The sequence below is a fragment of the Charadrius vociferus genome, unplaced genomic scaffold (assembly GCF_000708025.1).
Source record: "Charadrius vociferus isolate BGI_N301 unplaced genomic scaffold, ASM70802v2 scaffold180, whole genome shotgun sequence".
Classification (NCBI taxonomy): domain Eukaryota; kingdom Metazoa; phylum Chordata; class Aves; order Charadriiformes; family Charadriidae; genus Charadrius; species Charadrius vociferus.
In genome coordinates this window covers 434,009-458,227 of record NW_009646412.1, presented here as the reverse complement: position 1 = coordinate 458,227, position 24,219 = coordinate 434,009, and the positions used below count along the sequence as shown (strand labels likewise).

The following is a 24,219-nucleotide window of genomic DNA, read 5'->3' as shown; positions in this document are numbered from 1 at the left end:
CCCCGTGTTTTGCTTTAAAGGACAAAAAGCGCCCAGCGTGGAAAGCTTTTTTTTTGGGGGGTGTGTGTGTCCGGTGACTGGGGACCGTCATTCACCAGTCCCTTCCATAAGTTGCCCGCTTGGCTTCAGCAGGCGTAGTGTGAGGATCACGTTTCCTGCTGCCCAGTGACTTCCCAGACACCGAAGTGAGAGGTATGGGCACATCTGGCAGCAGTGGGAGAGCCGCTCTGTGTCCAGGTGGGTGCCCAGATGTGGATCTGTCCGCCTGCTTGCCCACCTCAGGCCAAGGGCCACTTCATATACACCAGCAAGTTTTGTAGGCGGTTCTTCTCGGGGGTTGATATCCAGTAGTCAACTGAGACAACTAAAACAAGTCCCACGGTGATTGCATTTTACCAGTGCTTTGTATTAGAACCCTAGAAATAAAAGGAGTTACATGATATTGCAATGACTGCTCTATTTTTATTTTTTTTTAATTTTGTGGTGTTTGACTTAATAGTCAACAATGTTCAGAAATGGCGATGACTTATTTGTACTCATCCTCAGGAAACAAGTAGTTTTACAACAAAAGCATTGTCTTATGAAGACTGAAAATGTTAAGTATCACTCGGAGTGTTGGCTAATACCTTCCAGTCCACAATAAAGTAGAAGCCATCCTCTATTACATTAGAGAATGCCACCATGTGTTGTAGTTTGGTATGTATAGTATATAGCTCCTCTTTAGGTTGGGTCGGAAGATAATTTTAAGAAGCGTAATCGGTGATCTGTCCTGACTGATCCTTCCTGCTTTTTTTTTTTCCCCATGCTTCATACTTGAAATTGCATAAATCGACAAAATCCATACAATTTTATTTTTACATGGCTTTATTACTGTAAGGATTATTTCTGTAACTCCTAATGCAAGCTAAATCTTGCCATTTTTAGATAGTACAGTGATATAGGGAAAATAAGCGAGAACATGTCAGTGGTAAAGTCTATGGTGGCTTATTTTTAGGCAGTCTGCATGTGTGCTTAAAAAGAAGACGAGAGTACATTGTTTATGATGGTGGATTTATATATGTGATACTTGTCTATGAAAACAAGTTTAGGGGGATTTGCTATCTGAGCAGTTGTTCTCAACCACCTGTGCAGTCTTATTTGGGGGAAAACTTTATATTTGACCATGTTATGGTTTGAAGAGGAGATGACTGTCTCACAGGACCGACATGGCAAACATTTTCTCAGGAGGGAAGGGGCTTTAAAGAGACTTCTAAACTCATCCTTTTTCATTCATTCATTTTTCATAAGGCACTTTGTGACATTCTTAAATAAGAGAACTGGATTAGAATACGACTCAGTTGTTAACCCATAACACTGGTACAGAGGATTTCAGTAAGAATGATCAGAACAAGGGCTATTCACTAGTAAAGTCTGCAGCATCGGACCCTTATTTTCTCTAAGAATCCTGCAAATGGAGACATGGTGGTATTTATCCATTGATTTACATTAAGGTCTCAGAATTACTGTTCATCCATAAGAATTACTGCTGAAAACAATACTGTCATGCCTTTTACTGTCTATGTTCATGATGCATAAAGTGATACATGTACCTGTGGATTCAAAGTTGCATACTATTTAGGAGGGAAACCGAAGAAACAATCAAGCAGAAGTCATTACTTAAGCATCTTATGCAGAAGGAATAATGGAATGAATAACCATTTGGAAAAAAACCACATTTTATAAGGCTCATTGCTTTAGAAGTGCCTTATATGAGATACAAAATAAACATTTATGAGAGTCTCTCTTTAATTTTCTTAAACTGAGTTAAATGACCACTGAATTCTTCACTGAAATCCTACTGTCAAACCCATTAAAATAAGTCTTTGCCAAGCAAAATAGGATGCATTTCAAAACATCTGTTGTCAGAAAGGTGATATGGGATTTTGACAAATAAACCGTGTGTAAATGATATACAGAGTGTCATGAGAGCATTGTGAAAAATGAGCTAATCGAGATGTGACAAACCATCTGTAGCATTCTCCTACAATTCAATGGAAGAGTAGAAGTATATGTAAAATATTTGTTATGTAGAGCAGTAAAAGCTAGACTGTATTTCTCATGGATTAAAAAAGTGTTTTGCTTTGTAATTAGATATGAAAAATAAGTGTCTTCTCATCTTTGAAACAATCAGGCAGCAAAAAGTAGTGATGCTGCTTTTTAAATTAAAAATATATATTTACTTTTGTATATACATGTGTTTGTGAATTAGATGTGTGCACATGTAGACAATGTATGCACACTTACCAACATGTTATCAAACTTTTGAAAATATTCTTTATTTTTGAATTCTTCTTAAAAAATGCCTGTTAGTGCTGTTCTTGTTCAGTGGGATTTATTTGTGAACAATCAAAGTTATTACAAATACATAACATGCTAAAATCATGTGTATCCCCAACTGAATATAATTCTTTTCTGTCATTGTGACTAATTTTCTGTTCATGCTCCTTCCTTTAGGGGCATACTAAAATATCGACAGAAGTGTGTTTTGGGAGACTGACATTTAGGAATGGTAATATTAAAGATACATCCAGGCACTCACTCAGGGTAAAGGGTAATATTTGTATTTGCTTATATATTGGCTCTAATGGTATACACAGTGACAGTTCTAAACAGCTTTTCTAAAACTTTGATTAATGAATTAAACTGGCAAAGTTTTTTTTGTGGGAGGCTTGTCTGATAATCTCCTGAGTGGGTGAAACCATTTTCATTTACCGGACAGCTTTGATTTATATTGTTTAGTATTATGATATTTCAAATTTATTTCATCTTTATTTTATCCTACCTGTCATCTGATGAAGAAATCACTGTCATTAATTTCCGGGTAGCCGTGAAGCCAAGATCTTGCCTGACACTGATGCCAGACATCAATCAATCATGAATCATCCTGTCCTGGATTAGAGGTTGTTCAGTTATAATGGTTTAATTTATGTTAATATAATCACAAATGGGAGAATTGGCTGACAAGATTTTGAGTCTTCATGTGAAATAACCTTATATAACCTGGAGCTACCCAATAAAAAAAAGAAAATAAATGTCAGTTCTTCACCTCATGCAACTACAGTATGCAGAGATTAAAACCCTATGCTTGTCACTAGTGCAAATTCAAACTTCTTAGCCTGTATTTTCATCTACACATCTAGCTTCTTTGCTAATCTGAAAAATCGTCATTTGCTTAATTAGGTCCCTTGAGAGTATTCTGCTGGAAAATACTCAACATTTAAATGCATTAAAAACCAAGTGTGATGTTTACTGTATCTGTGTGCTAATACCACATTAAAACGTCTAAATTTATACATAGAGTGTATGAATTTTGGAATGACTTGGCCTCTGATTTTGTACATTAATATTTATGAGAAAGAGAGACGTAGGGAACATGTTCAGAAAATGCACTGATTAGATTTTATTGCATCTACAAAGGTAATTTAATTCTCCAAAGAAACCATTTTTGGAAAATTCCTCAGTATATCAGGTCATGTTTTGCGGCAAACGTGGGAGTGGCCCGTAATCTCAGATGTAAGGTAATTCCCCATATGCATAGTGCCTTAAGTGGTATTTAGTTCTCCTACTTGTGGAATGATGCAAGTGGAACTGAAATGGAGATCTATCCAGGCGGGTGTAGAGACCGCATCGAATCCCAATCAGTTAGCTCCAGCCTCGGATGATCTGGCTTGCTCCAAGTTTCAGCAGACCAAAACTTGTAGCTGCACTTTCCTGTGTGGCTGTCCTCAGAATTAATTATTCTTGGCAGTTCAATAAAGCCCACAGCTGCTGCATTGTCTAGGTGCAAGACTCTATATTTCTGGGTGTTGAACTGATATTGCTTATTCTTCGCTACTTTTCTTCAAATGAAATTCATTAACCTGCAACACTCGGAACTATAAACCCAGTCTTAACAGTGTATATAAAAAATTCTTAATTTCTCAAAATATTTTCCTTCATTGCTGCTAATCTGTTCAAAGGACTGCATGATCATCACAAATTGAAAATGTGTAAATGTGCCGTGTCTCATGTAAAATATTCAAAGCATATTTTAAAATTATTTTTGAACATGTGGTTTGCTAGACTCAGTGTCAAGTTTTCTTTCCCATGCATTCAGTATTTCACATAGACCCTGTGCTTGCTAAGGGAGGCTTTAAAAAGAAATGTAATAATGGCTGGAATGTAATGCTCTTATTCTGAACTGGTCTTGGTGGCTCTAACAGTGATGAATGAGATGTTTTTGAGAGGAAATGGGGAGAAATAACTTTAAAATGGTAAGATAATTTTAGGGACTCTTGATTTTTAGAGATATCTTAAATATGGGTGACAGAATAGTGGGCATTTAACGTACACGTAGTGCTGTACCAATGTTATTTCAGAATATCTCCTGGTTCAATATAAAACGCCTAGAAAAACTTAACTATACCCTTTGTATATCTTAAAATATTGTGCTAGAAGTAGAAATCAGATAAGTTCAGAGAGTAGTAAGTATTTTAACTTTTGTTTTCTAAATATCCTAAGTTTGGTAATAGTTGCAAGTTAAGATTTCTTTGAAATTTCTCAAAGGCTTCATAGTTGTTTTGGCTTTTGTTTTGTCTATAAAGTACTGTGGTGTTTGGGGTTTTTTTGGTCAGTTCTTTCTTCCTGATAAGCATTGGTTTACATTTATTTACCTCAGGAAATTTGCATATCTGGAGGATCTTGGAAATTGGAGGAACCGAAATTTCACTTGTCCTGTATACAAACATTGTTTTTCCCTGTCTTCACTTGGTAATTGGTGATTTAACCCTTCATTAACAAACGAACTGTTCATTCTTGAGGGATCTTGCTGGGTCTCCAAAGTCCAGGCAGTTTCTGTCCACATATAGTGATCTTTTTTTTTAAGATATATCAGTTATTGTAACTATTAAATGTACTGCAGAACTAAATTATCTGGTTAATAGAGGTACTAAGGGAGATTTCAGTATAGGTGGTTTCTGATTCATGGTGGTGTAGCGACAAAAAGGTTGTAGGTGAGGTCGGGTTTCTATATTGTATTTAAAGACAGAATTCTGTCCTTTAACAATATCTAATCTCTTGGTGGATGTCATTTTTTCAGGGTAATTCAGTGTGTTAATTTGAATTAAACTAAAATGAGTGTTTAAACTCATTATGAATAATGTTTTTTCAAGTCAGTAGCTTATAAATATCAGTAATTATTTTTAATATAGAGCTAACTCAAAAAGTTTATTACAGAAAACTTTGCTGTTAAAGCATTTTCATTTAGGTTCTAAGCATAATTTAGAAATTTGAAGAGACACAAAATTCTGAGATTGTATACCCATTTTTTGTAATGAGTAAACAGAGGGCTATCTTGCTTGGTCATATATAAGATGTTTTCTACCTTGGGCAAGTATTAGAGTTAGTGATAGACAGGAAGATATACCCCAATGGCATGTACTCATACTGTGCCATCAGCTTTTTCTGAAACCCTTTGAAACCAGTACATTTTTGTTCTCAAGAGTTATTAGTGCTAATTCAGATCTTACGCTCTACCATAGACTGAGTGGTGTGAAAATAGAAAGAGTATATGAAACTACATTCCATACTAGAAGAGTATGAGAAAATTAGTAAAGCTCTGATTTTCTCTATTGTGATCTAAAATCAGCAAGCTGCGTTCATTGCATTGTAGACTATAACATTTCTGTACATTAGAGGTTTAGTTTTTCATTTCAATTATATAAATCTGATAACTTGATGAGATGAAGTTTAGATCTTCCAATGTATTTTCCTATGGGACTGAAAATGAAGGAACATACCCTTGCCTGGTGCCAAGAAAGACACTAGCTGCTTTTGGTGCCAGGATCTAGGAATCTATAATTGGATCAAGTTAGGGATGGACAGGAGTCGAGTCTAGGACTCTCAAGTCCTGATTCTATGTTACAAACTAGACATGATTTCAGCATGTCCTGAAATAGGTGACATTACTTAAATTTATATTTCTGTAAATAAATAAATATATAACTGAAGAAGAGGGAGAATTTTGGTATTTCTAAGGAAAGCTAATATAAGATTGATAGAAGTAAAGAATAAAAGGATAATAAAAAAAATTTAAGTAGATGGACTATGTTGAAAAAATACAGAAACCTTGTCCCCTCATGTTTTTTGGGATCCCTGAATGTTTTGGTTGCCATTTCATAAAATGGTGAGTACAAGTTAACAAACATGATATTGGTTGTTCAGTAAGATTTTCGTAAATGAAGCTAGAGAAAGTTGACTGAAAGAGAAATGTGAAGTATATCCTTTCCCTAGGATATAAAGTATAATCTCTAGGATGTTACTAAATTAAACAATTTAATTAGATTTGTGGTCTTGATTCTAATCCCTTGCCCAGGTGTAGAACTTTTGAAAGGCGTTGGAGTTACTGTGCTATAAAACTGCTGTAAATTGAACCAAGACTGGACTGCCGATTGGCAGTAATCAGCATAAATACATGATGGAACTCAGCATTTGTTTAAAATATTAAATCAAGCATTTTATTTCGTGTAAGAATAATTCAGTATTACAAAACACAAACACATGGTCTTTTTCTTTCTGTAGAAGATACTTTTTTTAAAAAAAAAAGCAAAAAGCCCTTCTTCATTAGCTACCATTTCCATTGCAAAGCCTGCCCTTTTTGCTTTATTTTGCAAATTCTAAGATCTATCCAATACACCAAATGTAGCTGCTGCTGCTCCCTCTTTGGTACTGTGAAGCCTGGCTCCAGAAAGCATGTAGTTTTGGTTGCTAGACTATTTCCAGTCTTTTTGAAAAAAAAAAAAAAAAATTAGAGAAAGGAAATAATGTTTTTTTTTAAATTAGTCTCCATTTTTAATGGTTCATTGAACAGGTAAAACTGAGTGGAATTTCATGTCCCAGTGAAAAGGGACTTTTCAAGCCTCAGGGCATTTTTGTTACTGAATTTCAAAGTCACTCAGGAAACAACAGATATGTCAGGCTTAAGAAAAGGTCAGCAGGTTTTTTAACAGCAGAGATTCTTGTGGAACTATGAGCCTAGAGGTGGGAGCTGGTACCAGGGTCTCCATTAAGGCAGTAATGCATTATAGGTATTTCTAGTTCGGTTTTGATGAGAATTTGCACTCCCTGACTGTTACAGAGACTCACTTCCCTGCTTACTGTGTAAAACTAGAGCAATGGGGTTTTTTTTCTAAAATTACTATGCTTTTATGGTAGCATTTTCTGTAGTGTGAAAGGATGTCTTTGAAAGGCAATTATTTACTTCAGACTTCTGTGATCATAAGTACTAAATTTATGGTTTATATATACCTACTTGTATGAAAACATTACATATCAATAATGCCTAGATTATGTTAGTGCTCTTCTTTAAAAAGTATATTGTATAATGAAACAGTGAATACTTCATCAAGAAGTTTATTTGAGTATGATACATATGTTTTCTTTCCAAATCTGTACCAGAGTTTTTCATGTAACAGCAGACTTAATTTTTGTGATTAGAACAACGTGTGTGAAGTTTATTGGTAATTCATAAAGAACAGTCTTTTTCCTAGAGTGTAAATAAAATAGGTATTTATGGGTTTATTTATTTTGGATTTAATCCGTGATCGTTTCTTCTAAGTTTTGTTTTTAAGAACAGTCTTACAACGAATTGTTATGTTCATAAATGTGATGAAGTAAGGTTTTTCTCCAATCATTCTCCCTTGTAACCTAAACTCTGTAGTTCATGGATTATAGTTCATAACTGCTCGAAAATCTTGCAACATTTACTGAGTGTTCAGTTGTTCACACACTTACTGCTTTATGCATTGTGAATATCCCAGCTTAAACAGATGCTCCTCTCATTTTCATCTATGTAGTTGATGTATAACTGAGACTTGAATTCCTCTACCTTAATTAGCGGTTTGTATCTCTTCATAAGAAATTCCGATGAGTTGAAAAATTTGCCACTGTAATCTGTATACGAGTGACTATGAAATAAATGAACTCTTAAACTTCATTGCTCTATTTTCTTCTTTCACTTCTCTTCATGTGTAATCAGAACAGTTCCTTCTTTGTAATCAGAACAAATACACATGAAATGTGTAATACTCTGTTCCTAACAGCATTTTAAACTGTTATTTAAGCCAACAAAAATAAGATTCCATCAGCTATGGAATCTCTTTCTGCGACACTAGAAAGATACTTGCACGGCAGCCTTTTGGCTACAGCCTTTTGGATTTTGGCAAGGCTCCCCTTATATCCACTGCAAGTCTTATCAGAGCTCTGGTCAGGTGTGTGCCTGGAGGTGTACTTCTGGCACTGAAGTCCTGAAGATTACCCATGCTTGCCCTCAAGCAAGTAGAGATATGATTACAGGATGAAGACCTAAGTGTGGTTGCCTTACCCTTTTCTTGTGTAGGGTTACACAAAAAAATAATAATTGGTTCCTCCCGTTATTAATTCCTTTTCTTTATCTTTGGATCATGAAGTAGGACTAATTATAAAATAACACAGCATACTTCAGAATTTCTTGGGGTTGAAAAGTTGAGAGAGATTCATCCCTGCTGATGCAGATAGTCTGAAGAAATGCAAACCTTTGTTGTTTCTAGTAAACATTATTGAAAGTAGCTTGTGTAATTTTTAAGGATTTGAAAATATATATGTTCCTCCTAAGGAACTCATTAGAGAATTACTAACAGGGAACAATGTACATCATGATCATCATCAGTTCTCACTACCGAGCAAGTTATTTTTTTCAACTGAATATCTTTATTCACGTAGTGAAGTTTTATGTTTATCACAAACTCCAAACAGGGTGTGGTGCACAGATGATTTATACCTTTTTAATAAATATTTAAAAATTAAGTCTGTAAGACTTCCGTACTAGCACAGTTTTGGCTTGCTAAGAGTAACAGTCTGGATTCTGAGAACCTTTTTTATACCTTACTTTTAGTTTATGGTTGAACTCTTCCAGGCATTAGATTGGTAAATCCCACTTCATTATTGCTTCCAGTTATATTTTCATTTTCCGACAAAGTAGAAATAACTGTCATTCTAGTTCCTATGTCCATAGACTTCTTGTAAAGCAAATGAGACCTGCTTCCACAGAGCCTCAGTAATGATGTTTTGTGGCAATGTTTAAGGAAAAAGAGACCCAACTTTTTGAATTCCAGCTCTAAAGGTCAGATGTCCCCAAATTAGCAATTTGTGTACAAGTAAGAAATTTAGCATTTTAGTCCTTTTGTAGATTATTCATTACATTCTGTTGTCAAAGTAGCTTATATGTGCTAAACAGCTGTGAGGTTGTGCTGTTACTACCCTAGAAACAGATCTTTTGATGCAATGCACATGATTCGGGGAATGTTTGTAAAACTGATACGTAACACTGTTTAAAAGGTATTTTGTTGTAATGTCTATGTAAAATGAGCAAAAAAGTTATACATGTAAATAAATTGAGTGGATGGCTCAGATTTATATGAATTATGGCATTTAGAAAACCCTGACTGTTACTAGTAAGCAGCCATGTTTCTTTGGAAACAGTGTATATCACTGTAGAGATAATTGACTCCAAACCGCAGAAAGAAAGAAAAACGAAGCCATTGCCATTAGCCATACTCTCTAGTTCTCTACTTACAGGTAGGTATATCAGCACTCTCAGATGTTTTTTTTGTTTAAAAAGTGTGTCTCTGGTAACAACAGAGAAACAAAAACTCATCAGGTTTTCCATACAGTTAAAAGCTACTAAAATCAGCATGGGTTAAGCCTGAATAATCTGGTTGTAGCTAAACAAATTCATAAATAGTCATTTGTATCTCATTATTGTGATGACAAAGTAGCAGGATCAAGCCAATGGCCATCTCAGCGCCACTTATCATATGCAGTACAATTCCATCAATCAAACAGTCATCACCCTGTTTACCAGGGGTTTATGTTGCAAACATAATGGTTGAAATGAACTGGTGGCATGAGCAAACATTTCTGTTGAATTACTGTGATGGCTTTCTGGGACATCGGATGTCAGTGGGCAGGTCCTATTCAAAGTTTGTCATGGATAAACAGTCAAAGATTCAGGATCTGGCTTAGTAAAACTCTCCGCTTACAGAGCTCCGATAATAACAGCTGAAAACCCCATGGTTTAAGCAGCCTGAGTAGCACAAGTGTGAGGAACATAGTGAATCTTATTTTTAAAAAAATTTATCCTTAGAGGTTCTTAACTGCAATTTTGTCAGCTTGCTACCAACTTCACACAGTATCAGTATGTTGGTTTTCACAGTTGGAATTTGTTTTAAGTATAAGGAGGGATGTAAGGAAGATAAACCTGTTTTCTACTCTCTGCTAACGAGTGTTTAGGTATAAGTAGCATAAGGATGAAGTATAAGTAGTTAAGTTTACATTGCTAGTAAATTGCTGATGCTGTTATTCCAAAAGCATTCACTGCAAATTTTGTCTAAACTTTAAGAAAATTCAATCATGTTAAGGTGGGGAAAGGGCAAGTTGAATGCAGCTGAATAACCTGACTAGAGATGTAAGTACTTTTAGATTAAACGGACTTGTAAAGACAATGTAACTTTTAATTATTCCTGTCCTGATACTAGTATTCATCTAAGACATAATTGGGGTTGTTTGGAGCAGTATCTTTGAATTCAGGCTTCCTACTTATATAAGCAGTGTGATTAACTTCAGTTCCTAATTACAGTAGGGAAACCAGTTACATTTGGAGCCTGAAGCAGCAAAAAGGTTTTACTTCTTTTTAGGTATTTTTGTTGCCATTAATTGTATCAAGGATGACACAGACTGCTACAGACAAGACCTGACACAGAAACAGTCTTTAACTATTTGCTATTTGGTTTTATTCTATTTACTCAATTTATATGAGATGCAGCTAGTTTTTGTTTAATAGTTTATATGTATTAGTTCCAGTGTTAGTGTTAGTTCCAGTTAATTTCCAGATAGATGTGTGCTATTAAATAGGAAGAATTTGGGAATATGCTGTTTATTTTCCAAAGCAGTTCAGATGTGACACCAGAGGACTAATGGCGCAACTCTCATCCTGAGTTCAATAGATTGTGGCATACCGAGTTCTTTTTTAGGGATATGTCATAGCTGTGTAGGAGGTGAAAAAATGTTTCTTCACTTCTGCCATAGTATCAGCAATGTCTCGCACAGTGGCTCTAATATGTTGACAGCTTGGTGAGTCCTGAATGCCTCCATTTGGTTATCAGGTTGAATTTTTATCCCTGTGAAGGTTTTTTGGTTTTTGTTTTTAAAGTAACATGAAAATTACACAGTTTTGGACTCTACTGTCTACTGCCATGGAAACAGAAAAGTGTCTTTAGGGGACAACTATTGAAATACCAGTGTTTTTTTATTTTTTTTTTTTTTTGGTCTTATATCCCTTGTTGAGCTTTGAGAGAACATTTTCATGATGAATTGGACCTTGGTCTTTCTGCATACTGGATGCAATTGGGCTTTCCACACTTTGAGTGTGTGGCTAGTTATGTTTATTCTGTTCTCTGTGTAGGAAGGCACTGGATCAGTGTTTTTTAAACAATTGTGAGGTAGCTGATTACTCAGCTCATTCTGAATATTGTTAATTTGTCTATTTATTTACTGGTATCTAAGCTCCTATTTCAGGGGAAGCTGAGAAGATTGAATAGGTTTTCTTTATTGGGGTCATTCAGGCTCTATATTTGGAGCAAGATAGAAATTTTCCTATTTGCATTCCCTGAGGGGAAGGAGAAATATTAATTTCTATAGCTTTGAAAGCCCTTTGCTACCAGCTTTGCCTGCAAACTTCAGCAGAGATGCTTTTGAAAGAAAACAGGATTATTCTCCGACCATCCCAGCACGCAGTTACTCAGTTCTGCCATTGGAAGTCACAGGGATTTATGCTGCCATCCTTCTGCATTGTGAATGCAAGACTGGAGGAAGGCCACCCAGGAGGCTGGTGCTCCATCATTACAGTAAGATCAACCAGCACTGGATCTCCCCTCTTGCTCCAGTGGGAGCAGTGAAACAGATACCATGGTGCTTATATGCCGCTTGGGTAACGATGTTTCTGCAAATTAAATTAGAAAAAACAGTAAAAGGGAGGGAAGAAGTTGTTTTGCATATCCTAGCATCAGGATGCAGCTATAGGTACATAACACATGTAGATCGGTTATGATATTAGGTGTTAAGGTTGCTCTGGATATTTATGTGACTGCAGTGGCAAGTGTGTATGGTGGTGATGCTGCTTCCATGAGCACCTGGACTTTTGAGGAGAAGGATATGACTCTCTGATGTAGGCAAGGCTGTAGTTATCCTTGGTTCTGCCGTGACAAAGCTTAGACCACTGGAAGGCATGTTGTCTTAGGCCCACACCCTGAGACCACTCAAAACCCCAAACTGGAGCAGAAGTGGTTTGTGGTCTGCTTAATAAGCAGCTCCTAACAGAAGGACATAGCAGTGCATCGGAAACTGCTTAAAAGCTTTGGCTTGGAAATCAGAGTAATAGTAATACCAACAACTTATTAAACAAAGCTGTTCAGAAAATGACTATTACTGTCATCTGGGAAAACAAACCGACATTTAGGTTTGTAGAGTTTTTCACTGCAAAGCATGCTGAATTTTCTTTTTTGTCAGAAGACCATTTCCAGTCAAATCCTGTTTTGACAGGCACATCCTGACTGAGCAGTACTGTATAGCCATAGTGGTAAGACACCTGATTAACTGAAGGGCCAAAAAAACCCCCCAAACAAATGAGCTATAGATATTTTGTTCCATCTAAAAAACTATGGTAGGTATACAAGACTTACTCAGGAAGTACTGCAATATTAATTATTCAGGCTTTAACTTTTATATTATTAGTTCTGTAATGCCTCTTATCTGCCATGATCTTGCAGTTTCATGTATTAAAACACAACCAAGGGGAATAACAGTTGGTTTGTGACAACCAGCTCCCTGACGGCAATTATGTCATTTCGGTCAGTGGAGCGGAGCTGGCAGCAAAGTCAGGCTTTGCTACGGGTGGAGAGAGATTTAAAGATGAACAATACAGAAATGCAGCAAAACAACTCTGAACTTCAGGTTTATCCCTGTATCCCCAGTACATTTCACTGAGTTTATTTTTCTTATTCTGCTACCAAAACAGACAGATAGTTGGAATTAGTTTCAGTTCTGGAAAGGGAAAATAAAATATAGCAGGTTGGTTCTGGGACTGCAAGTTTGGAACTTGATGATGATAACCAACTTTTGTACAGGTTTTGGTAAACAAAATCATAGATCTTTATGCAGTCTGCTTGTTGCTGTTGAAGGATCTCATAAACTTGTTTCTTCAAGGAACTGCATAAGAAAGATAGCAAGTAGGACAGGGAAGTAGTTACTCTTCTGTAATGCTGCAGCTGAGTGCCACAAGCGCAGAGGGTCTGTTCCCCTTCAGGTGTGTCTTTCAGGAAAGGTGTAACTATTACCATGTGTTTCTTTAGACTTCCAGCTTTAACATGGTCATCTTAAGCTTTTTGGAAAGAACCAGAGTTACTGAGCACAGAAGTTTTCCTGTTCTCTCTAGTAGGAAATAATTTTTTGTTAAGGCCAGCTTTGAAAAAATTCTTCCTTCAGGATGGCATTTCTAAGGGTTTTGATAATGACTGGATTCAGATGACTCGCAACACTTCTCAGAGAAGTTTAATTGCAATCATCTGTTATATTGTTGATTATTTGTTGTGGTCTTTTACCATTGAATCAGAATGTTTTTCTGGGATATTTTGATTCCACTGTAGTTCCAGGAAAAACAAAATATGTTTTCCAACCAATTAATTGGTAGCTATGGAGTTTCCCTAGATGCTTGGGCTGAGATTCACCTGATTGAATGCAAATTCTTGCTACATAGACACCAAAGCTCAAGCAACTTACAGGTTCATATTTTGTCTGTGTCATGGTTTCAGCTGGGATGGAATTAACTTCTTTTGCTAGCAGCTGGTGTGGGGCTATGTTTTGGATTTGGGATGAAAATAGTGTGATAGGGCACTGGTGTTTTGGATTGTTACTAAGTTCTCAAGGCCTTTTCTGCTCTTCACACCGTCCCACCAGCGAGCAGGCTGGGGTTGCACAAGAAGTTGGGAGGAGGCACAGCCAGGACAGCTGACTCCAATTGACCAAAGGGTTATTCCATACCATGTAATGTCAAGCTCAGCATATAAAGCTGGGGGAAGAAGAAGGAAAGGGGTATGTTTGGAGTTATGGTGTTTGTTTTCTCAAGTAATTGTTACATGTGGTGGAGCCCTGCTATGCTGGAGATGGCTGAACAGCTGCCTCCCAATGGGAAGCAGTGAATTAATTTCTTGGTTTGTTTTGCTTCCGTGTGGGGGTTTTGCTCTACCTATTAAACTGTGTTTATCTCAGCCCATGGGGTTTTTTCTCCCTTTTACTCTTCCCAGTCTCTCCCCCATTGCAACTGGGGAGAGTGAGTGAGTGGCTGCTTGGTTCTAGCTGCCAGCTGGGGTTAAACCATGACAGGCTGTCATGCAGTTAATGGAAAATATTTATTTCTAGGGTGTAATTCATGGCATCCTGAAATAGATGGCTCCACTAGCTGTGAAGGGAGCCTAGGAGGACTACATCAGATATATGCTCTTGAAGTTTTAATGGCTCTAGTCGTAGAATCTACTCTAGAAGTAGGTTGCTTCCAGTTCCTGAGATGCTGCATGGCAGGCCTGAGGAGAGTTGTGACCCGCAACAGTACTACAGGTCCCAAAACCAAGCTTTTGCCTCTTGAAAGCCTCCCAGTCTCCAGTACCTGGACAGACAGCAGGCTACCTGGTGGAGCTGTGAGCCTGAACCTTTGGGAGCCTTCCCTTGCACTGCGGTGGCAGCTCAGCTTTCTAAAGTCTCCAGCTCTCAGCAGAGCTGAGGAGAAAACCGTATTCTTTTCTCACAGGGAAGCTGGATTTCTAGAGAAGGAGGAGTGTTTTATGGTGGAATAAGTAGATTTTGAAGTTTAAAATTCCCCAACATTTACCTACTATTGTTTTCCTTTCACTTCTATTGATCAAAAAAATTCTGGTTATCTTAATTTTGGCTCTCATCACCAACATTTATCTTCTTTTAACGTGATCAGTACAGACATTTCTGTGGAAGAAACCTGAAGCATTTACTAATGTTTAGTTATTTAGGAGATTTTGAGAAATTCAACATTTTAGATTTTTGCTGGCATCCCAACATTATCTAAGGTAAACTTCATACTAATTTCCAGTTTATTTGTCTTTAAATGTCTCAGGAGTTTAAGAAAGTCTTAGAGCTATTTACAGTGTACAAACACTGCCATTAAAATGCTTTGTGACTTTTCAAAGGAGGTAATCCCACTGAGACATTATTTATTCTGAACAACACATACCCAGTAGTTAGCATGAATTGTCCAAAATATAATTTTAAAGCAGATTATTTTATTTGGAATTGTTTGGAAACTGTTGACAAGTGTTTCTTTTTTTTTTTTTTTTCCCCTTCCAGTTGCATTCATCACTAGAGTTTAAAGCACTGGGGAAAGATTTTATAAGCTGTCAGTCTGCTACACAGATAGAAGGCTTCTAATAGATGATGTCTATTTGTGTTGACATCTATTTATTTTATTAACAGTGGCAAGCCTTTTCCCCTTGCCTTCACTTCCCCCACTTTACATTCCTCTATTAAAATCCTTCCATTTGCCTCAGCAGTGGGATTAATACTGTCTTACACAAATAAATACACTCAATTTAATGTAAAGCTCAGGGTAGTAATTGGCCTCTGACATGCCTATAAATAGCAGTTTCTGTCTATCCAGTAGTTAATTGTGTCTTTTCAGGCATATTAAGTCCTTTTGTGTAGCCTGGTAGGGGCATCTACATCCTGGACTAGGATGCAGAAAACCTCATTTTTATTGCTGCTTTGGACAAACCATCCATCCTCTTTGTGCTTCTGTTTTGCTGTCTGTAAAGTGAAGGTGATGCTGATCTCCTGTGTTTAGGCTCTGCCTGAAAATCTGCTGGCACAGGGTCTTATTACGGTGACTTTGCAACATGAGGCTAGGGCTCATCCTCTGCCAGGAATATGCCCTAATGCTCTGGACCAGCCCAGTCCCCTCTGAAGCTTAAGCATGTTGCTCTTTGTAGGGGGAAAGGTATGAACCTCGAAGCAATCTGTAGTAACCCTTTTGTTTTCAGATAGACGTTCTGCAATTTTTATTACTATTATTTTTCCAGTTTTTAAGCAAGTCTTGACTATTTCAAGTTGTTAGTAATTTAATTTTTAAATTATAAAATTGCATTCATCTTTGAAATTAAATATTTACTCTTTAACTGAATTAAGTTTTTCAGGAAATGAAGGATTTAAACTCTGAGTTGTTCATTATTTTGTTTGTTTTGGTGTGACCCAATGTTTTTTCAGCTGCCAGTGGTACACCATTGCTCACTTTGGCCTGTCAGAGAAGAATGGAAAAGCTTTCAATCCATTCATTTTTGATTCATATTGCAAGGTTTCTTTTTCTTTTATTTCGGAAACTACAAAAAACTTCTGTTCATCTTGGTTCTAAAAACAAAGGTCAGCCGTCCTACCTCCAGGCGATTGCTGGTGCTATGGAGGCTCAGATCCAAGTCCTTTTTCAGTTGCAACCATCCTGGGTCACACCATGGTTCCTTTATTCGCATCATCCGACTTCAGACTTCTGTCTTCAGCATCAGGCACCCTGAGTAGTTTACGACCTTTCAGAGCACAAGTCAGGGTCCTCATCTTAGAAACATGAAGTGATATGGCTTAAATAGTTTCTGAGCCTTCTCAATGAGTTGTGACTGCTTCTCTATTTGCTGTTGCAACAAGGAAGCACCTGCTGAAACACCCCTCTGTTGCTTTGACAATACAGTGGCAAGGACTGCATGATTACCGTAGGTAGGGAATGGCCCAGCATTTTCAACCCATTTATTGAAAGCAAAGTCGTTGTTCAGCTGCTTTCCAATGTCTTGTGCTTCCTTTGCTGTCTTGTTATGTTCCCTAGAAACAGCTGTAGCAACACTTTGATTATAAAGCAGCAGATTTCTGGTATATCCACAAAATACACACGAAAAAAGATGGAGGGTGAGTTTTGTGGCAGTGCAAAGCTGATAGTGTATTAGCTGTGGTGATGAGAGCTTTTACCTTCTCTTTCCCCTTTCCTCCTCTACCTTCTCTGGTAAAGCCATATTTTGCATACAGCTAAAAAAAATTCTTAGAAAAATCAAGTGTGACCCACTTGATGGGCCCACTGGCACAGATTTTAGTGAAGAAGCTAATAAAGCATAATTGAGGCCCATGCATGCCCCTCCTCTGTGTGTAGAAAAGGGAGTTTGGCTTGTGTGTCAAATCTGAACAAGATTTATGTCGGAGTTTTCTGCTATATTTGAGTGTAGAAATAGAGAACTACATCAAAGGCCTCTGAAAAATAAACAAGGACTTCCGCTATAATGTAAGCTCTGTTGAAAAGGAAGCAGATTAATTTTGGACAGCTTTCTGAATTAGTAATATCCTTTCTGGGTTGGTTTGGGGATTTTTTGGGTTTGGTTTGTTTTTTTTTTTTTTTTTTTATCTTTTTCTTTCTGACTGCACTTGGGAGCTGGAGAGGCTTGAGTTTATATCCTGGTAAAAAGTAAAAGCATTTGGTATTTCATGCTATGCCATGTTGTTTGTGGAGTGTATGTAAACATGCACCAGAGATGTGTTATGACACTAAACAGTGCAGCATTTCACCTGCAGTATTAGATGTGAAGCACTAGCAGCATCTCTGCGTACAGTATAGAGGAGCAGCCCTTGGACTGCTCATCAGGCAGCCCAAATAAGAGCATGTGAGAGTTAGAAGTTGAGAAGGGGAGAGGCAGCGAGTAATTTTACACTATGCCTAGTCGATGCAGGGTTTGGAAGTTACTGTGCCTGCCACAGCCCAGGGGCCTCCACCAGCCCCACAGCCCAGGGGCCTCCACCGGGCCGAGGCCTGCACCGCTGGTCTGGGGCTGCACAGCCGGCCCTGAGCTGCCAGACTTCGCCCCGGCAATAGAAAACTCACGTTTCGGGTTGTGATTCTAAAGGAAGCTGAAATATTCAGTCAAGGGCTGTCGTTAGGACATTCTTACAGCATTAAATTTGTGCCACTTACTGCTGTGATCTCGGCTAATGGCAGTGCTGTTGCTGCAGCGTAGCCGGGGGCAGGCAAAAGTTTCTGTGGAAATCTCGGGTACAAATGTCCTGCTTTTGAATCTCTAATCTTTCAGCTTCAGGTAACATTTGAGTTATTGGTATAATAAATGTGCAGGAAATGTAAGAGATTTAAAGAGAGTTTAATATTAATACTCAGAAGAGGTTGCAATTCGTTCTGTAGGAGCGTACCTGTTGGTTCTTCTGTGTGTGGGCTCATGCGGTGGTGCCTCAGTCTTTACTGGGGCTCACAAGGTACTGCTGCAGTACCAGCAAACGAATCCGGAGAATGAAAGTGCGCTTGATTTCTGTTTAAAGCATGCTAGTTGAATGTGTATGTTCTGTAAAACTTCAAAGTAAAGGGTGGAGTGGAAACCCTGGTGTGAGAAAAGATAGATGAGGATGCTAAGCAAAGCAGTTTAAATTTATTTGTGCCCATATGGCTGCATTTTTATAGTATAGGTGGGTCTAACACAACGTAAGAGTGAATGAGTGGCTGTCTGGGTCAGACCATAAGTCTAGTGAAAACAGAATAGTCTGAGAGGGGCTGGAGTAGAGTCCTTGGGAGGAAACGCTTGTCCAAAAGCTTGAGAGCGTTAGTATCTCCAGAGGGTGAATGAGGCTGAAGAGCGTATGATAGATGCTTTAAGTGGATAAGTAAGCTCTCTTGAGTGTAAGTCATTCGGTGCATTTTTGACCTGTCCTTCAGAATGAGGGAAATCATACCTAGAGCTGCCTGTTTCTCCCCACTCCTTGTTGAAGGAGTTCAAGATCACTAGCTCAGGTGCCTCATTTAGTATCTTCACACATGTAATTGGACATCTGTAATAAATTAAGAGATGATGCCAGACTTGACAAGGAATGATGCTGGTGTAACTGGTTTTGGCCAAGCAGACAGTGAAGAGAGGAGCCATTATTGTGGAAGCATTGTGGCTCAGCACACTTGAGGAATATGTTTTGGTTTGGGGTTTTTTTTTGCCAGTTTTGTATTACACATTGTGGGAGAAAATGCACGTTCAGAAGTGCCATGGATCTTCAGTTTGGCTTACTACTCTGCAAAATGCATGTGATTGATGATGATGGTGCTGGTGGCTTTGGCTCAGTGCGCTGACAGACTTCTGTGTATACAACCAGAAATTATAGACTGTGTATTATTTCCTGGTAGCTAAGAGGTGAAATTTTTATCTTCTGTTAAGTTCATAGTTAGCCTAAAGAGAACCTGAGTGTTTCTACAAACTTGTGAAAGAGGATATACGTGAGCTATGGTGTATTTGTTTTATTCATTTACGTTTATAAACATGTTTTGTTATTAAAGTTAAGATGTGATTGGGCAGCAGGGAGGAGGGCTGCCTTCATATGTCCTCTTGACTGCTCAGCATAGTTGGAGCCTATGCAGCCTGTACAGCTGGGAAAGGATGCCGGACTGAAGATTACAACAGGTAGGGAGTGAAAGGATGTGAGAAACAGGGCAAGGAGAGCCTGTCACCTAAACAGGTTAAAAAAAGTACAGGTGGTAGATATATAGCTAGTTCTCCATGGTGAAAGAGCTGGACTGGAGACACAACAGGATGAAAAAACAGATTATGAAGTCACTGCACAAATGCAGTAGGTAGGATGTGAGATTTCTTATGCAACTCTTACTTATTTTTATTTCACTTTCAGGTTATATATTCGAAAGCTATTTGCTCTGGTTTGCATTGTAATAAAATCTAGATTTAGAGATTGAAAGCCCTTTCAGTGTTTTTGAGGTATTTTTGGGCAGGTCTCCATCAAAGCATGAACCAACGTTGAGCTCCTCCAAAACCTAGCAGACCTTTGCAACCCTGTGAAACTTTATAGAATAGTTCTACTTTTCACAGGTGAATAGTAGGTTTAGTTCATGGTGCCAGTGGGAGGCTGGGGTAGTCTCTGCTGACTGTGTGTCCACCGTATCATCAAAAGACTCAGAATTGGAGAATTTACTCTTTATTAGTGAGTAATTGGGTTGACTTGAACTGTTTCTGTTCATTTTCCCATAGATGCTACAAGTATAGTTCTGCTTAGTTTCTGGTTAGTAGCTAGATATTCTGTACTAAATAGCCATTCAAAGAGAGCCAGAGTAATCTAGGTGGGTTAAGTGGTTTGGTTTTCTTTAGTTGGTTTTTTTTTTTTGTGTGTATGTTTTTTTTTTTTCCCCTCTAGGAGCATTAGATGGCATAAAAGGAGTTTGCCATGTGTAGCCATTTTTTTCTTGCTAGAGTCAGTCTTGAAGCAAGAGCATTTCCAGAGATGCAAAGTGGCAATGTTTGTGCTGAGGTCCCTCCAAAAGGATTTGTTTAGTGGCTGCCGGTTACAGTTTTCTGTGTTCTGTCTTGTATCGTCAGTGTCAAAATCTACTGATTTCCTTAAAGCCCAGCTCCTGGGGTCATGTAACTTCATAAGAGTTTGGGTTTTTTTCCATGTGTTCCAAGTTTTCTTGGATAGCAGAGATGGGGAGAAGACAAAAAAACATTGAAGTTGTGGCCCAAGTTAACCTTGAACTTATTTTTTAAGCAGAGAGCACCTCCCTTAAAGAGGCATGGCTTTGTCATACTGATACTAGAAGAAATGAGTCTGTAATTCTGAATTTGAAATGGTACAGACTCTGTTCTTCAAGTACAGGGGATTAATTTCTTGTTGCACTGGCTGAAGATCAGTTTTCCAAGCTGCTTCTTTTAAGATTTCTCAGTTGTGTTTAATACCACAGATTATAAAGCCTTGCAGTCTTTAGGCTGAACAGGACCTCGTCTTTCTCACAGGGAGGATTTGGGGAAAATGTGATCTCAGATAACAAAAGCAGCCACGCATTTATTCTCTTTCTGTCTCTCCATCTCACTGCATTCTCGCAAATAAAATATACAAGTGGTTGTGTGTATGATGGAATAAAGTATAGGAAAATGTCTGCTATTTCTTCAGCAGGTCCCCTGGTTAAAAAGCATTCCAGAGTAACACTTAGTTGAACTGCAAAATTTAAAGAAAAACTGAAATATTTAGTATGACTTGCTATTTTCTGGTTCAAGTAGTTCTTAATAATCTGCTTCCTATAACTCATGACATTTCTTGGATGTATCATTTGGTTTCTTTTTTTTTTTTTTTTTTTAAAAAAAAGGGGCAGTAGATCTTTTTTGGTGTTACTGCCTTGGTTTCATTTCTGTTGCTGTTAGAGATTTTGGAGATTAAACTGAAAATAGCAATCCTTTGTGGAAGAGCAATGGAATGTTATAAAAATGTTAAATAATTATTAATGGTACTGTATGTATGATATTAAAAATTCCTTTGTAGATCTTCCATGTGAATTAATGCTATTGCATTCATGCTTTTCTACACAAATGAATATTTTTCTAAATAAATAAGGTATTTTATTCATATCAACAGTGCAAACTTCAGCTTGTCTGATGGGACCTCTGTAATCTTGCTTTATATAGAAATAATAAAGGTTGTTCCTAACTAATAACAAATATGGAAATACATTTATTTTCCTTTCACAATGGGATTATCCATTTCTCAATCTATTTTTCTTTCATCCTAGCCACATATCTTTGGAGTCCTATATCTCCAGTAATATTACTTGTGCATGAAGAGGACTGAAATGTAATTTGTGATTAACAGTTCTCATGTTGCTGGGATTTTATGTCTTTGTAAACAAATCTCTTCAGATTGTTGGTGAATGACATGATTTGACAGTGAGGATTCACGTTAAAGCATAAGGATTAAATAATAATATATAAAAATACATAATGTTGAACTAAGGAAAATTTTGACTTTTCCACTTTTTCAAAGGTTGGAAGTCAGTTTACTGATTCATATTTTCATACTAAATGTTTTCTGTCAGGTATAAAGAAATCAAGCAATCCCTGTGTTTTGTACATCATTAAAGACTAAATTAAAATATAATTAATTTATCAACTTGCTTGGTACTTCTTTATTTCCTTTCGAGTGATTATTTTTTTAAGTATCAAACAGGTTTATTTGTCTTTGGTCACAGCTTAATGCTTTTATTGTTTTATTTATTGGGAGTTTAAATTTATGTGCTTAAATCTGCACAAATCTCAGCTCAGTCTATTCAACCCAGGTATTGTGGAAGTAACAAATTGTGATTTTTTTGAAATTTTGCACCTAAAACCAGGAAAGCCTTATATGTTGTTCAGCTATCAAAGAAAACTGTCTTTACTCTGCAATGAGTCTGTGACATATCATATGAGAACAGGTCTTATGAGGAGTGACTGGGGGAACTGGGGTGGTTTAGCCTGGAGAAAAGGAGGCTGAGGGGAGACCTTATCACTCTCTACAACTACCTGAAAGGAGGTTGCAGTGAGGTGGGGGTCAGTCTCTTCTCCCAAGTAACAGGTGATAGGACAAGAGAAAATGGCCTCAAGTTGCACCAGGGGAGTTTTAGATTGGATACGAGGAAAAAATTCTTCACTGAAAGGGTTATCAAGCATTGGAACAGGCTGCCCAGGGAAGTGGTTGAGTCACCATCCCTGGAGGTATTTAAAAGACTTGTAGGTGTGGTGCTTGGGGATATAGTTTCGTGGTGGACTTGGCAGTGTTAAGTTAACGGTTGGACTCGATGGTCTTAAAGGTCTTTTCCAACCTAAATGATTCTATGGTTTTATAGAATATGTATTGCAATTCCTAGTTATCACGTCATAACTAGGTAAAATCACCTTTGTCCCAGTTCATTGGCAGTGCAATTTATGTGTTTGCCTCCACTTTGAGGCTAGTTGGTAGATGAAAATGTAAAATTTCTTGAAAGTAACACGAATGTCTTATTTCAATATTTTGTGCCATTGGCAAGAAAGTAAAAGTAAATATAATACACTATGTTTTTGAGATGCACATTTCAGAAGTGATGTTGTTGCGTATCTAAGCAGAGGGAATATACTACTTCATTTTGTGGGCTTTTATGTATTCTGGTAAGAATTTTATGAAGTTAATAACAAGTTAAGGACCCCTGCCACTTGGTATTATGGAAGCTTCCTGTATTCAATAATAGAAAATGGAGTGCTGTTTAGGATTTTATACTTAGCATTGCAAATTATCCTGCTATCCTCTCTCCATTGAGCGTTACCATGATAGTTTCAAATATTTTTAAATAGATTGTTTAGGTACTTTCCAAATTTAATTCTACATCAGTTTGTGAAAGAATAGAAGCCGACTTCAAATATTTCATTGTTTTGCAATGCAGCATGCAAGGAGACAAATAGTCAAGACTGTAAAAATAAAAGTAATGTTTAAACATTTAGTTCTAAAAATATTAATTATCTGGGAAAGGGAGAATCAAATTCATTCTTTGGTTAGTTAGGTGTTATGTGAAATACATTGTTACATTTGGAAAGGTCATCTATGCACATCCTATTGTGCTTTCAACATTCAGTGACATCTTCAGAGAAATCTCATTCGTAAAACCCATTTATTTACTCATTCAAAGGGCAATGCATTAGTCAATTTTTATACATAAGTTAAATGGTAATAGAATCTGTCACATTGTGGTACCTTTGTATTTTTGGAATGTGACTAAAATAAAGTTTGGTCTTTCATAGGGCCTTTTTATGGGAAGCTAACAAAGTGGAGATTATTGCAAAAATGAGGACACAGAAATTACTTACCTCTGGGATATATTGCTTAATGTTTTTATTTCAAACAGAAATGTTAAGCAGTATTTTGTATGATGTTAATGTTTTACCGTCAGAATTCAGAGCCAAGAAAATACCAGGTAAAACTAAGAGGTTCAGGTATAGGAAGGAGTCCTAAACAAAATACTAGAAAATTATTTTATCTAAGTCAAGAAGATTCATAAGACAGGATATCTTTTAGGCCTATGTAAAATTAAAAGAACAAATAAAAATTGTAATAGCAAGACTGTGGTAACATGGAACTTTAGACAATAGAATTTTTACCATTTTGAAGTAAACTTTGAGAAAGTGAATGTAGCTGCAAAGATGATTTTTTGTGTCAGTGGAAGATGATGCTTGTCAGACAACTGTTAAATGTATTAAACTGTGACTAGTGCTATCTAAGTAAGCCTGGAAGTAG

At 37.2% G+C, this 24,219-nt stretch overlaps 1 protein-coding gene across 2 annotated transcripts in view; it reads left to right on the top strand.

Annotated features, from left to right (window-relative positions):
* FGF14 (fibroblast growth factor 14) overlaps positions 1-24,219 on the top strand; it is a 418,197-nt gene that overhangs the window by 281,737 nt on the left and 112,241 nt on the right. The window contains exon 1 of one of the 2 annotated variants that reach the window (XM_009880476.1): positions 23,873-23,899. The exons of the other annotated variant lie outside the window; for it this stretch is intronic. The gene's annotated coding sequence lies outside the window, so the exon portion shown is untranslated. Of the gene's footprint in view, positions 1-23,872; positions 23,900-24,219 lie in introns of those variants that run through there. 2 annotated transcript variants of the gene reach the window in all.